The sequence below is a fragment of the Dermacentor silvarum genome, chromosome 1 (genome assembly GCF_013339745.2).
Source record: "Dermacentor silvarum isolate Dsil-2018 chromosome 1, BIME_Dsil_1.4, whole genome shotgun sequence".
Lineage (NCBI taxonomy): Eukaryota > Metazoa > Arthropoda > Arachnida > Ixodida > Ixodidae > Dermacentor > Dermacentor silvarum.
In genome coordinates, this window is record NC_051154.1 from 153,879,561 (window position 1) to 153,894,123 (window position 14,563).

Below are 14,563 nucleotides of genomic sequence, written 5' to 3' on the forward strand. Positions count from 1 at the left end.
GTTGACCCGACAGCAGCAAATCAGTCTGAACATGACTGTATACTGGCGCGCGCCAGTAAATAGCGCCGCTTATTGCGATTCAAGCAATTAGGAAACTACAGTGGAAGCTCGCACTCCCTGACCCCACCTTCTCCGCCTGCTTCAATCAAGGAGGCGGTCGGGCGCCTTCTAAGCATAACGACGCGCGCGCTCCAATTTACCACGAACAATTCCTTACAAGGCTTCCCATTAAATAGCCGGCAAAGTTATCGAAAGCCGGTCGCTCCCATAGAGCCCACTTCAACGGTAGTGGCAACCAACGACTTCCCCGAGTTTCTCGTTCATTAGCCAACCAATCAGTCCTGGCCATGTGTCTGGCGCACGAGCCGAGAACCCAACAGGGACAGGGTCAATATTAGCGGGACAACTTGCGACTGGTCGCCGCCGCCCCGCACGCTGCCACCATAGCTCGACACACTGCGCCGGTGCGCACAGCGGACGACGCGACGCTGCAAGCCACTGGCTCAACCGGCCTAACGAGTCACATGGGGAATGGCCCGGAAAATGGCTAGGTAGAAGTAGGGACCACCTCGTCATTTGGGGCTCTTCGTCTATTTGCAGCGCAAAGCGGACGCGCATGAGCTGAAGCCAAACGTGGGGTTTGCATTACAAAGAGCTTCAGGCGGCCCAACACGAACGCTTATTGCACCCTTCTTTATGGCTACTCTGTATTTGTTTCTCGCAAGACCGGTCTCTTGGGGCGTGGCCGCAATCCGAGAGTGGAGAGAGAAATTATCTAGGCACATGAAAAACGCATTTAAAAAAAACATACTAAAATGTCCAGCCTTTCCGAAATCCGCTTTCCATATGCTTGAAATTGCAGAAACTTGCAGTGCCGAAGAACAAATGGAAGTGGTGTGCAATTACGGAGCAATTTCTTCGTTGTCTTCTTAATTTATGTTCGGCAGCGATCCAGCAAACAGCCATACCTCATATTTCGTGTCAACCCAGAAATAGTGGGAAGCGGTTACTTTTGAAGCAGTCTTGGGAGTTGTGCAGCTGACCGTCTCGAGATGTTCATGCAAACTGCACGCACGCACGCACGCACGCACGCACGCACGCACGCACGCAGGCAGGCACACACACACACACACACACACACACACACACACACACACACACACACACACACACACACACACACACACACACACACACACACACACACACACACACACACACACACACACACACACACACACACACACGCACGCACGCACGCACAGACAGACAGACAGACAGACAGACAGACAGAGGCGATAGCAACAGTATAAATCACTAACAGCGACTAGGACACAAATCGCAATACACGCTGTAAGAGCAAAAAGCTTTCACTTTCACTGCCGACGTGCCGCCCCGAAAGTTAATAAGGAAAAGATAAAACGGCGCACGTGGCAAGACCACCACCGTGCCTTTGCATGCATTAAGATGTGAAACCAATTTTCACGATCTGGTTGTTCAGGCAGCGATTTGCATTTGACTACGAAACGAAACGAGTTTCCCGGGCGACGTGACTTGCTTGAGACACAGAGTTCCATTCTTATTTGCTCTGTTCGTGGCTTCTTTGCGTGCCCAAGCACAAGAACGGAGAAACGGGTTCAATGGTAGGAGTACTTTGGCCATTCAATGTGACCTATGCTTCACGAGAGACATTCGAGCACATTTCTCGAAGCGTACGTTCTCACAAAAAGAAAAAAAAGAAAACACGCAAGTGTTCCGAGTGGTGAAACGGGGAAGGCACACATTAGAAACTCTTCACTCGAGTTCATCAAAGGTGCAGATGACGGGCCACAGAACTCGAACATACGGAGAACCAGTGTCAGTGGTGTTTTGACTACGCCTGTAATTACCACATTTTTTCCTGTCTTAGGCGTTTTCTTTTATCACAGTTATCAGAACTTTTTCACATATTATACACCACCAAAGGTATGAGCCCAGAGGCTTATTGGAAACCTAGTCTGTGACTAATAGTGCAATACCACATGCGTCAGCGAATTCACCGATAATTTCCTTCTTTCTTTCCCTCCTCTCTCTCCCTGTCGTCTTTGTGTTCCCCTTTCTCATTCCCCCCGTGTAAGGTTGCCAACCGGACGTTATTCTGGTTAACCACCCTGCCTTCTGATTTTCTCTTTCCTCCTTCGTAAAAGAAAGGGCGTGCAATAGAAAGCTTGCTTCCAGTTATCACAAGGAAAGCGCATTAAATCAAAGATACGGAAGACAGCAGGAGCGTCCAAGAGAACCAAGATTAATAATAATAATAATAATAATAATAATAATAATAATAATAATAATAATAATAATAATAATAATAATCACAATAATCTTGGCGCGGCGGCGGTACATGTGCGTACGTGCGTGCGTGCGCGCGCACGCACAATATATGATATACAAGATAAGATTATTGAATAACAAAAGTGACTATAGTTCCAGAGATAGTAACAAAATAACTGTAGTTCCAGAGATAGTAGTTAAAATCTGCAGCGAAATGAAATGCTGCGGCCGCATTTCGTGACGATTCTCTTCAATTTACATTCTTTTTACTAACACGAGGCCGCGCAACTGCTTTCCGCTGGGACCAGCCACATGGGAAGACCGGCGATAGGAATCGAATCGAAGAAAAAGGATACTTTCAGAATGCGGGCCCTGTTTAAGTTAACATGTTTCTATACTGTTGAAATATGCAGTAGGGAAAAATGAAAGCTTGAAGAACAGTGCATCTCCAGACAAATTATGAGGGGCGTATTTTTCAAAACTGATGCAAGGCGCACACTTTATATAGCAAAGCCTTATGCTTTGAGTATTTGCAGGACTTCAATTATACAATCACAACATGCCTCATAAAGTCATTAGTTTATTACCGGGAAGCTTACTTAGTGGAATGTTATTAATTAGTAATTGTCTTGCCAATTAGATTACGCAAATCCTGGTGTACGTCCACCACTGCTTTGAAGATTGGTCAGCAAAAATTATCATTTAACTCGCGTCTCCTATTTATAATAATCTAAAAGTCGTCGCAGAAAGTGGCATACGTCCTTTTGTTAAAAAAAATTAAATTATGACGTTTTACGTGCCAAAACCACGACTGATTATGAGGCACGCCGTAGTGGGGAACTGCGGAAATTTGGACCACCTGGGGTTCTTTAACGTGCACCTAAATCCAAGTACACGGGTGTTTTCGCAATTCGCCCCCATCGAAATGCGGCCGCCGTGGCCGGGATTCGACTTCCATTTGTTTAAAAAAATTTTACTGTCAGTTAACTGCGGCAGCATGGCAAGCTTGTCTACTGAAGAGCACACAGTTTCGCTTATAGCGACTTTTTAAAATATCACTTTCCCCAAAATTTTCTAAATATACAAATAAATAAATAAATAAATAAATAAATAAATAAATAAATAAATAAATAAATAAATAAATAAATAAATAAATAAAGTGATCATAAAGCGATTTCCTCGGGATTTCTTTTACCCCAGAGGCATACGTTTTAAAATGACACGCGATAGTAATAGCACAAGTAATTATGAGACTAGTTTTTTGTCGGAATAGTCAGACGATTCATCCCAATGAAGCCCGTCATCCGAGGACCGGTTACAACTATTCAAAATGATGACGCTGCTAATTCCTGCACTGCAATTAATTCCGTTCAATTTCTCCTAGAAAACCAAATCTGTACTGCTCTAGGCCGCAACTGTCGCATCTTTAGAAGACACACATGACCGACGTGACCGACATTACGCCTCACCATCGGGTGAGCTCATGCAAGAGAGATCGCAGCTTGATCAGCACGCTCACTTCATGCTCTTCCAGTGGTGAGGTGTAAACATCCACGACACGCATGATTGTCGGCTGTAGCTGGGACAGATGAATGAACACGCAACGTCATCCTCAGCTACCGGCCACAGAAATCGGCTCCCGTTTCGAAAGCCAAGGCACAGCATATAGCTGTGTGCTACGCAACATGAACGACGGTCTTCAAGAACAGATGAAACACGAATGAGCAACGATAAATGAAACCAGTAGTGAATCGTACTGTGTCTTCAGCCGAAACGTCTGGGCTTCACACAGGTTTTCATAAAGGCTATACACAGTCGCTGTGCGCGACGTCCGAAGCATCAGCTGCTCGTGCGAATGGCAGTCGCGAACTACGACGAGCGCGAGATTACAAAAACAGCAGTCATGTCGCATACGAATATCGTCATCCATTCACGCATTCGTTGCCGAAAATCAAGCTAACTGGCATTGTACTGCCGTCGTACCACACTCGCACATTCATACGTGAGCACAATACCGACTCCGGATACCCACCGCGACGATTCTTCTCTCGTTTCGTCTTATAACCGACAGACGTTTCATTATCAGACTGTCCTCGACGTTTTTGCAATGTACGTCCGTAGCTTTTTCTCCTCGCTGTCTCCGTCCACACGCCAATCTCTACACCCCCCTACCCTCTCACCTCTCCTATCCAACCTCGTGCTGAGCCACAACCACACACCCCCGTCGTTTTACTTTTTTTTTTTCCTTTGCAGCTGTCGTATACTTCTCCGTGCAGCCGTCGGCGGATAAGAATTAGGGCGGTGAAAGAGCTTTGTAAAATCTAGGTCAAAACGTCCTGTACGGCTTGCCGGCTGGTCTCAACGGTAAGCGGCTCGCGACATTGAAACGCGTCACATTATACAACACCACTTCCCTTCCTTGCAGTTCACGCTTTGAATAAGCTTCGGACATGTGTTGTAAGTGACAAACAAGCAATCCCACAATTATACGGACGCTTACATTTTCCGTAATCACGTTATAGCACGTTATCACGCACATTTCTCAAGTGCGACATGAAATTTCAAATGTCTAACTTTTCTGGGATGAAATTCTCTATCCGGAGCTGTTAGAAAGCTTCGGCCATCGCTGATTAATATGACTACACTCATCAGTCTTTATTAAAATCGTTTCCAAATTATGAACACAATATGAAAAATAATCGTATAAACGCGCTGAGCCAAATATTTTGGGCACTCAGAGAGAAAGTGCAGCCCGACAACAGAGAGCGGCAGGTGCTAGACAGCCTTACTTCTACCATTTAGCAAGTACAATTGGTTCTGGACTAATTACCGTGCGACGTGCTCAGCAAACACCCCTTAAACACTGCTTTACAGAAGCGGTGCTCCATGCAACCAACAGCGGAAAGAGGACGCGGTCGAGGAAGCACGTTCGGACGGCGACCGTGTTCTAACACGCAGATTCTGTCGCTGATGCCGGGGCCACAGACCTCGGCCTCCGAGCATTGTGCACGGGTGTGCTGAGGGGGCCATTGGCCGGCAGCTGGAGCGGCAGCCGACGTGGCGTCAGTGAACCGACTTCTGTGACGCTAACGACGACGAAAGGTCTCCCACGCTCTATGAAAAAAAAAAAAAAAAAAAGAGCAATATACCGCCGATTATTTTCCCCCACGGGGAGGTTCATCGGTCAGCCTGATTCAAGGTCGCTCGTGTGTCCGGGGTCGCAGAACCACGCGCACAGTTCATTCACTTCGGAGGATCAGCGCCAAATATAAACTGAAAGCAATACTCGCTACATACAAGCTATCTGAGTTTGACGAAGCATAGAGCGTCGAATACAGCGTCACTTGAAAACACTGTCGACGGCAGCGATGCAACATCCTCAAGAGTGGGATCACAAAACCGAACAGATTCGTGTGTTCGACTGCATAATTAATAGAACTTCATAACGGGCATGAGGAACAGTAAGGGAAAATTGCCTAGCACAAACGCTTCCTGCTTGATTTTTTTTAAGCACGCTACTTTTGCATCTGGTTGCCATTATGACTTCACACAAGAACGCTATCACTAAATATCACGGTACACAGCCATTTTATCGGTGCTAGGGGATATTCACCGCACTTTCTAGCAGTGATGTTTTCTAACGGAAATTTCCTTCTGGAAATTTTCGGTCACGACTTGTGCAAAAATGGAATGTCCACGTGTCTGCATCAAATTTTCAATTGTGGATGAGGCAATCAATGGAATGGCCGTTCGACAACTCAACAGATACTGATTGTTCCATTCAGCTAGCGTGACGTGACGAGCTAGTGAACCAAGTTCTTTCGCGACAAGCGTTCCAGATAGAGGTATCGAAACTGTCTTAGTGGTCATCGCGAGCGGACCAGGCGGCGCCATGAGCAAGGTCATTAATAACGATGCCGAAATCGCCCAACGGGCACTGAAAAAAGATGTCTCTTATCGGAGAGCACTGGTAACCCTTCGGGATCTCAGGCATAAACTGGTCATAAGTTCCATGACGCAAGCTTGACAGCACGTTCATGCTTGGCGGAATTCAAACGCTGCACCAGCCTCTATGACCACTTGTCATGAACTGAACGATGAATGCTTCAGTGTGTGCGTCCACGCAAAGTGCGTCTGCTCTATCAGCCCCAATTACCCTTCCCCAGTGCAGAGTAGCCAACGGGCTCCCTGCCTTTCCCTTATGACTTCTCTCTCTGTCTATATGCACTGTAGCTGCTCTGCAGGTTTCAGGAAAAAAAGTGTCCACATTAATATCGTCGCAGAAATTTCATAGCTTGCACAAGCTGCCAAAACCTGTAGTCATGAGACTGCATTTCAGTGAGTGCACCATACTAGTCTACTTAGAAATGAAAGTGCGGACTGAGAAAAAAGTGCGCACGGGCAGACAGAAAGAGTGGACTATTCCTCAGTTAATTCAATATGTTAGAAAAAGCTTTTCGATATTTTTATGCAGGATAATAAGCAGTGTTATGGTACGACGAATAAGCAAGACGACTTATATACCGTAGATTCTGGAATGAAATTCCGTGAGCATGTTTATTTGTCATGAAAAGCGGTAACGATGTTTCATAACTTTCGCCTTGGTGTATCATACAGCAAATCACTTTTTTTTAATGTACTATCGAACAAAAAAGTTTACGCACCACGGGATCTCGGAAAACGCTAAATATCCGAGCAGCCTTTAAAATTAGCCATTAAAACCGTACATCACAATGTTGTTCGCATATACCAGTAGAGGCTGGAAATGGGAATACCAGGCTGCGTTTTGAGGCTGCGGAGATATTCAGCTTTTTGTCAGATCCCTTGGTCCGTAACTTTTTTGGTCAATAGTACATCATGAAACTCTGCAACATGCATGGGTGCGGAAAATGAAGATGTCATTCATGTGTTATTGGATAGTCATATTTACGCATTTTTTTAAATTTTGAACAGCGCTGATTGACACTAATCACTGGTAAGTAACCCAAATAGACACATCAGGTAGGACGAGAGAGCACAAATGTCCTGTTTGGTGAGTCTATTTGTGTTACTTACCATGATTAGTGTCACGCAGCGCGGCTAAAAACGAATAAAGAGCAACTAACCCAGTTCATCGCCTTCCTTAACATATTTGTGCCTAGCGAAGGCGGCACCTATGGGCAACCACCCGTTGCTACTTGGGATTATACATAGACCATGGCCCCTTATACATGCCGATAAAGTAGAGTTTTCATTGCTATATGAACTATTCATTACTACTGGCATGCCTTTGATGTGCCAGCGACTCGTATATGTACTGCGAATAGTATTTGTTGTTATTTGTTTAGTCTTTTCCGTCATTGCTTGTTTAGTCTTGCATTTTCACTTGCAATATGTGCAAGTATTTGCACAACATAACGAATACTTCTTGTTGTTGCTATAGTTTATACAGATTTATATTTCCACTATCGATGGAATGGAGGATACAGATGGAAGCTGCTTCCAAGTTTAACTTTACGCTTCAGTTAACCCTAGCTATGTATCTACAAAGCGAACAGGGATACGTGGTCTACGATCATATGCCCGTAGAAACGTCCCAAGAAAGCCTTCCCTGGACTCCCTGCCTTCTTCACCCCCCCCCCCCCCCGGGCCATATTACATTGCGCATCAACCTGTCTTCCCTTCTTTTGGAAACAAAACTTTTGACAGTTCGCCTGCGTTTGTGAAAGCAACCTTGAGTTAAGTTCTGACAGCTAGATTAAAAACGGCAACATATTCAGACATAAGCCACGCAGCGCCTGTAGTACATCACATTCTCAGGTAATTACGCGCAAAAGGCCCTGCGATTTTAAGGGGAAAGCCGTAAGTGGCTCATACACCCGATGACCTTGAAAAAACGCGTCGTCCGGTTCAGTGGTACAAAAATTGTCACCATCAGCAATGGCTTATAACCTCCTAAGCAAGCAAAAACGCAATGGCTCATCCCTCTCGTGATGCAGAGGCTACAAGCACTCAGCAAAGTGATGCGAACAGTGCATACATTCATTGGAATCACGCATACGAGGTACAGAAACGCGGCGTCCAGTCGAGTGGTTAAAAAAAAAAAAAAAACACGTGACCTTCTCAATGGCTCATGCACCCGTAAGGCTGAGGCTACAAGGGCTCAGCAAAGTGAAGCGCAGAGTGCATACTTTCATTGAAATCACCCACACAACACACAGAACAGCATACGTTTTAATCCCCTGCTGGGAGGATGCAACTTAAAGTCGAAAAAACATCATTGGCGCAAGTCTGACTCCGCTATACGAACGCGCGAAGCTGCAGCTAAGCGTCGAAAACGAGTAGAAGAAGCCGTACTGCGAATGCAGCAACGCGACGATGCGAGACGGCGCATTACCAAGTGTGCTGCAGCCTTTCACCTGCTCATTTTACAGGAGTATAACATGCTGCCGAATTTTTTTTTCCTTCTGGGTTTACGTGCCGAAACTCCAATATACCCTTCTATAAGGCACGCCGTATACATGGGAGACTCCGGACTACAACCTGATGTTCCTTAACATGCACCTAAACCTAAGTACACAAACACTTTGCATTCCACCCTCATTTTTTATTTCGTATTTGCTATTGGCTTGATGCTCACGGAGAACATATTTATTGAGCGGTTGCTTCTCGAGCAAAAACCGATTTTTCTTGATTTCTGCTTGTCGTGCCATTTGCGCGAAAACTAGGTTAAAAGTGATTGCTACCTAAGAAGCTAGTTTTACCTCGAAGGTCTTTAGGTGCTTTAGCAGAGTTATGTCAACGGGCAAAGTTTCATCGCTGAACCATACTTTTTGAGAGATGCATTTTAGCAGGTCTTTAAAGCGTGGGCAGATTTTCTGACTGCCAAGACTCCAGCCAAATTGAGCAGCTGATAGATATATTAAACTACAGGAAGCAGGATAAACTTTCAGCGAAACCTGCTCAGAGCTATCAAACTAAGGTTACAGCAGCGAGCCTCAGGATGTCTGTAATAGTTTAAGAACTTTCGTAAAAACTTGGAGGACGCTTAAGCTTCGCCTTTAAGAGTAGAACGCGATAGCGTTATCGGGACCCGTTCGCATCGCATCGTTCGCATACGGCAAGTAGACTTCATTCACTGCAACACTGAACGTGGGAAAGCCAGCTTACAAAGACCAAGCTTACACCAATCCCCTTAAAGTCGGCTTCACTTTTAAACTGAAATGCATTACTGGAAAGACGTTTTTCCAGGGACAATATAAGTGGTTTTATTGTAAGGGGGTTTATTTACAAGCAGGGGCTACGTAACAAGAGCCTTGGCCCAAGAGCGTCGGTCGCTGTCTCGCGCTCTCCGGGCTGCCGGACCTCGTTGTCCTCTCTCGATAGTTCTTGAGCCTCTTCCCCACTACATTATATTAAAATGTGAAGGCCCTAGCGCCTTTTTTATTATTTTATTAATTGTTTGCTATTGCCCCGACGCGCGCAGGTCTGGTAGAAATGTTTGAGTTTCCTCGTAGCAGAATTAGGTTTTCTCGTACATTCAAATTACAATCCGACGCCGATTGATAAACAATCCGACGGCGAATCCGACACCAAATGGTAAAGTCGTACTGACACTGTGGGTCACTGTGGGTCATTTTTCTGACGGATTGCACTGTGAGAAATTCAATTTTTGTTCACCAAAACCTTGCACCACGTGGAGGGCCTGCACGGTCGATGTGGTTGGATGATTATCTCCGCCACCCGCGATCACACGCAGGTTGCCGACCCCGGATTTTCTGCGACACGGGGCCCTAAACGCTATCACGTTAAAACGTGTGCGCCAGGCAATACAGCGTCATGGCGCGACACATTGACGCAATGTAGATATATGAGATTACACCATGAAAATAAGCGGCTAATAGAGGCGCCATGCTAATAAAGTACTCTTCATCCAATTGTTGGACCATCATATATCTCTCATAATTCTACAAGACGTGTGCTGTGATTCATATAAAAAAAAACGTGACTGAGACCCAACGACTATTTGGTGTTTGATGCATCACGGTAAAATCCGTGTTGGGCAGAAAGTGGTAAAAATATCGGCGTTTGCGATAAATCTAATTTTCCTTCTCATTTTGCTTAATATAGTAACATAATTCCGCATTTGTGGTAACGATAGTGCGGATGAAGCTACCCGATCGGCCCGCGATGACGTCCACTGTATAACCGATACCACCGCCGAGAACAGATGCAGCTACAAGGCTCCGTTCGCTCGCGCACGGGCTTACACTGGCACAGTGTAGCTCAAACGAATTTACCAACGCACCTCCACAGCATGGCTCCACGTCTCAAACTCATCTTCCACCAGGGATACCACGAGCTGAAGAAACACTTCTGTGCCGCCTGTGGCGCTGCTTTAGCACTCACGAATGCCCATTCCTTCCGCATTAGAGTGCCCGACAGCCCTGCTTGCGACAACTGCGGTTGCAAGGAGACGATCAGGCACCACCTCTTTAATCGCCCCCGTTTCACTGTGGCTAGAAAAGCATTCTTGATCGTGCTTGTCATACCGCCCGATCACCCCTTGACGGAAGAGAGAATCCCAGGGCCTGGACGCGGTTTTAGCACCTCAGGTTTAAACACGTTGCTCCGATACTTACGGACTTGTGGATTGCGTGATCTACTCTGAAAGTTGTAACGCGTTGCATCGCATGAGTGTGCACATTGTTTTCTCTATATTGTGTGTACCTACGCTTCTTCTAGCATCCTTTATTCTCTCTACCGATTTGCCCAACACAGGGTAGCCAGCCAGTATTTACACTGGGTAACCTTCCTGTCTTTCGCTCCCGTTTTCCCCCTCCTCCTCTTCCCGGAAGAGCACGTAATCCAGGAATTAGCCTGATTCCGCCGGTGGTGTCATCTTTTTCGCCATATTTGTTTGCCTCCGCATATTGCCCGTCTTAGACGACAACAGAAGCAGAAGGCACAGTCTGGCGCAATACACATAAATTTTTCTGAGGATGTCGTGTCGGGACTACGTGTTGAAATGTCTGTGTTTAAATATTACCAAGGCGACGTGAGATAAAGCGCGTCCAGCGCTGAAAGGCATTCTAAAAGAAGTGCACCTAAAAGCTCACAATACATGGAACGCCTTTTTGAAGCCCCCAGCCTATTCACAAGGTTTTGACTTGATTTAATTTCTCTCTACATACATTATTTTATAATGCGAGAGCGCATGTACTTAGAACATCTTTTACTGTAATGTTCAATTCGTTTGCCTGCCGCGTTGTGCCGATGAGATAAGAAATGAAATAATTAGTCTTCTGAGATTTTCTGCTCATTAAAACTGCTTTTTCTCCTGACCTTAATTGCGCGCTGCAAAACTCTTCCGTGCACGATTCAAGAAAAAAAAAAAAAGAAAGAAACACGAATGGACGGTACCTTTCATTATAGAACAGTGCAAGAGCGCTCATTCAGGATTGCGTCTCTCATTTGTGCCCCGCGAGCACGTGACACCAAACACTGATAACAGACACAGTGGCAGTATTTTCTAGAGAAACCTTTCACCCTCTACGCACTTTGCCTTTTGTAATTGGCTGGCACGAAGCCGCGCCCCCTGTATCACTACGATGGGCTACTCGGCGGGACGGATCATGAGAAATGAATAGGATCGGAGGGAAAGAAACTAAATTCTGGGGCTTTGCGGACCAAAACCACGATCTGATTATGAGGCACGCCGTAATGGGGGACTCCAGATTAATATGGGGTTCTTTAAAACAAACACCCAATACTCGGTACACAGGCGTTTTTGCATTTCGCCTCCACCGAAATGCGGCCGCCGCGGCTCGGATTAGGAGAAAGAAAGAGAGGGATAAAAATTATGGGGTTTTACGTGCCAAATCCACTATCTGATTATGAGGAACGCAATAGTGAGGGACTCCGGAATAATTTGGACCGCCTGGGGCTCTTTAACGTGCACCTAAATCTAAGTACGCGGGTGTTTTCGCCTTTCGTCCCCATCGAAATGCGGCCGCCGTGGCAGGAAAGAGAGGGATAGACAGGGAGGTTAGCCAATATAAAGAGCGGCCAGATACCTTGTGCTTGATAAAGGAGTAAAGGGAATAAAAGGCGAAAGAAGCTGATAGAAGGAATAAAGAGTAAACAGTCAGTTGCCCAATTGGCAAGCCCTTGAGAATCTGAGCCGCGCATTTGAGGCCTTGAGTGCCAAAACACGTCTGAACCACTGTCCTAGGACGTTTTTCCTCCGCAAAGGGGCGATCGTCCAGTTTTTCGAGCACGGTCGCGAGAACGTTTTTTTGCCAGACTAACGCGGACAGCCACAGAGGAAGTGCTTGATCGTCTCCTCGCAGCCGCAGTTGTCGCAAGCAAGGCTGTCGGCCATTCCAGTGCGAAAGGAATAGGCGTTCGTGAATGCCTCGCCGAGCCACAAGCGCAGCCGCAGTGTTTCTTCCGCTCGTGGTATCCCTGGTGGAAGGCAGAATTGCAGACGCGGATCCAATCGGTCGAGACATGCGTTGGTAAATTCACTTGCGTTCCACAGTGCCAGTGTTAGCTCCCGCGTGAGCGAGCGAAGCCTTGTGGATGCACCTGTTCTCGACAGTGTAAAAGATTGCTTACAAAATACGGTCCCAGAGCAACGTTTTCCGGAAATGTCGATGAAGCACAATAAAAATTTCTAATGTCTTTATATTACAAGGGGTATCTCACTATACTCCCTGATAATTACTCTGCGTTAAGGACGTAGGTGCTCTAAAGAAAGAGACTGCGTTTAGGGTCGACTGTGGTTCGGATGACGGGAACGAGAAAGCAGCAAGTGCGGTACACCGTCCCAGGAAAGTTCACTGAATCTATTGTAGCAGCAGGATGGACATAACTTGGCGACAGACGATACACAAAGTTCAGGGGCCATATTTCGTAAGGATCTTTGTCCCTCGACTCTCTGCGTCTCTTATCATCCGTCTCGCTGAATGCCCGATTCCGGCAATAGCGGAGGCACAGCTTCACGAGAGTCAATGACAGAAGGCAAAAAGAACGGAAAATGAAATCGTCATAATATGCCAGCCAGGGTGATCTAAAATTGGAGAGTGTTTTCGTGGGTGCAAGGCGAACGTTGTGAAGGCCTAAAAATGATGGCAATGTCAGTTACGAGTGAACACGATACTTGCACGTTAATAACCGAGGTTTCTCGCCTGGCCCATTCAAGTGCAAAAAGTAAGAAAAAAAAAGAATATACAGAAAACGTACGCATGCCTAGAATGTCCGAATAGCACCCTTGTCAGCTTCCTTCGTGCATGCCAGTGCTTTGAGACGCGTGTCGCATCAGTCGTATCGCATAGCAACATTCTACTTACAAAAGCGAGAGCGCGCTCCTCTATCTGACAATGTGCAAGTTTTATACCTGAAAAAAACAAAAACAAAAGCGGAGCCATTCCACTCTCTGAAGGTGGATGACCAGAGAGGCCGTAGCACATCACACAGGTTTGGACAAGGGTGCATGCATTTATTTTCATTATTTGATAATGACAGTGTCGACAGCTTTGTTATTACTGTGATATACACTGATTGGTTTGGTTACAGATTCCTGGTCAAAATTAAATCTATATACGACCGTTGTAGAGTAGTCGAGTGACTTGGATTGGTGTGACACTTGAAACCAAACTCTTCTAGCACAAGCTGAGTCAGCCATTTCTTGTCTGGTTTTGAAACGTCCACATTGAAGTCTCCAACGATAATCACAGGGGTAGTGTCATCACGGCTAACACGTGCAAAGTGCGTGGTCATGAGCTTCTCGATACCACACTTGGGTGTGCCTGGAGATATATACGCAGTGAATATCACAATTTCGTTTTTCGTTTGTACGGCACAGACATCCTCACTGTCGGTGAACATGTCTCTTGGCTCCTCTTGCGAGTCAAGGGTGTATGGTTGTACATACATCTGTCCTTTGCGTAAATGGGAACGCCTCCTGCTCGTGAGTCCATGTGCTGTTCACAAACGATTACGGTATACCCATCGACTTGAAACAATGCATCTTGATTTATTTATTAATTTCCTTTATTATTATTTATTTATCATTATTATTATTAGGGGCGGAGTGCTTGAAGCTTGCTCCAGCTCCACCGCGGGTCGTCCCAGTATTGCACTATCTCCGGGATCAGCCCAAATCACCTTTTTTTATTGCTGACGCACAGATACGAAAAATAAATGGAACCGTAGCCAAATACAGCTTCGCTGTAAAAGACGCCCATGATGCCGCGCCGTCATTCGAAGC

The 14,563-nt window shown here is 46.0% G+C and overlaps 1 protein-coding gene and 1 pseudogene across 4 annotated transcripts in view; one reads left to right on the top strand and one right to left on the bottom strand.

Annotated features, from left to right (window-relative positions):
- Window positions 1-14,563, bottom strand: part of LOC119436262 (uncharacterized) — a 694,308-nt gene that overhangs the window by 151,138 nt on the left and 528,607 nt on the right. The window lies entirely within an intron of this gene.
- On the top strand, window positions 14,322-14,460 carry LOC119437951 (U2 spliceosomal RNA; annotated as a pseudogene).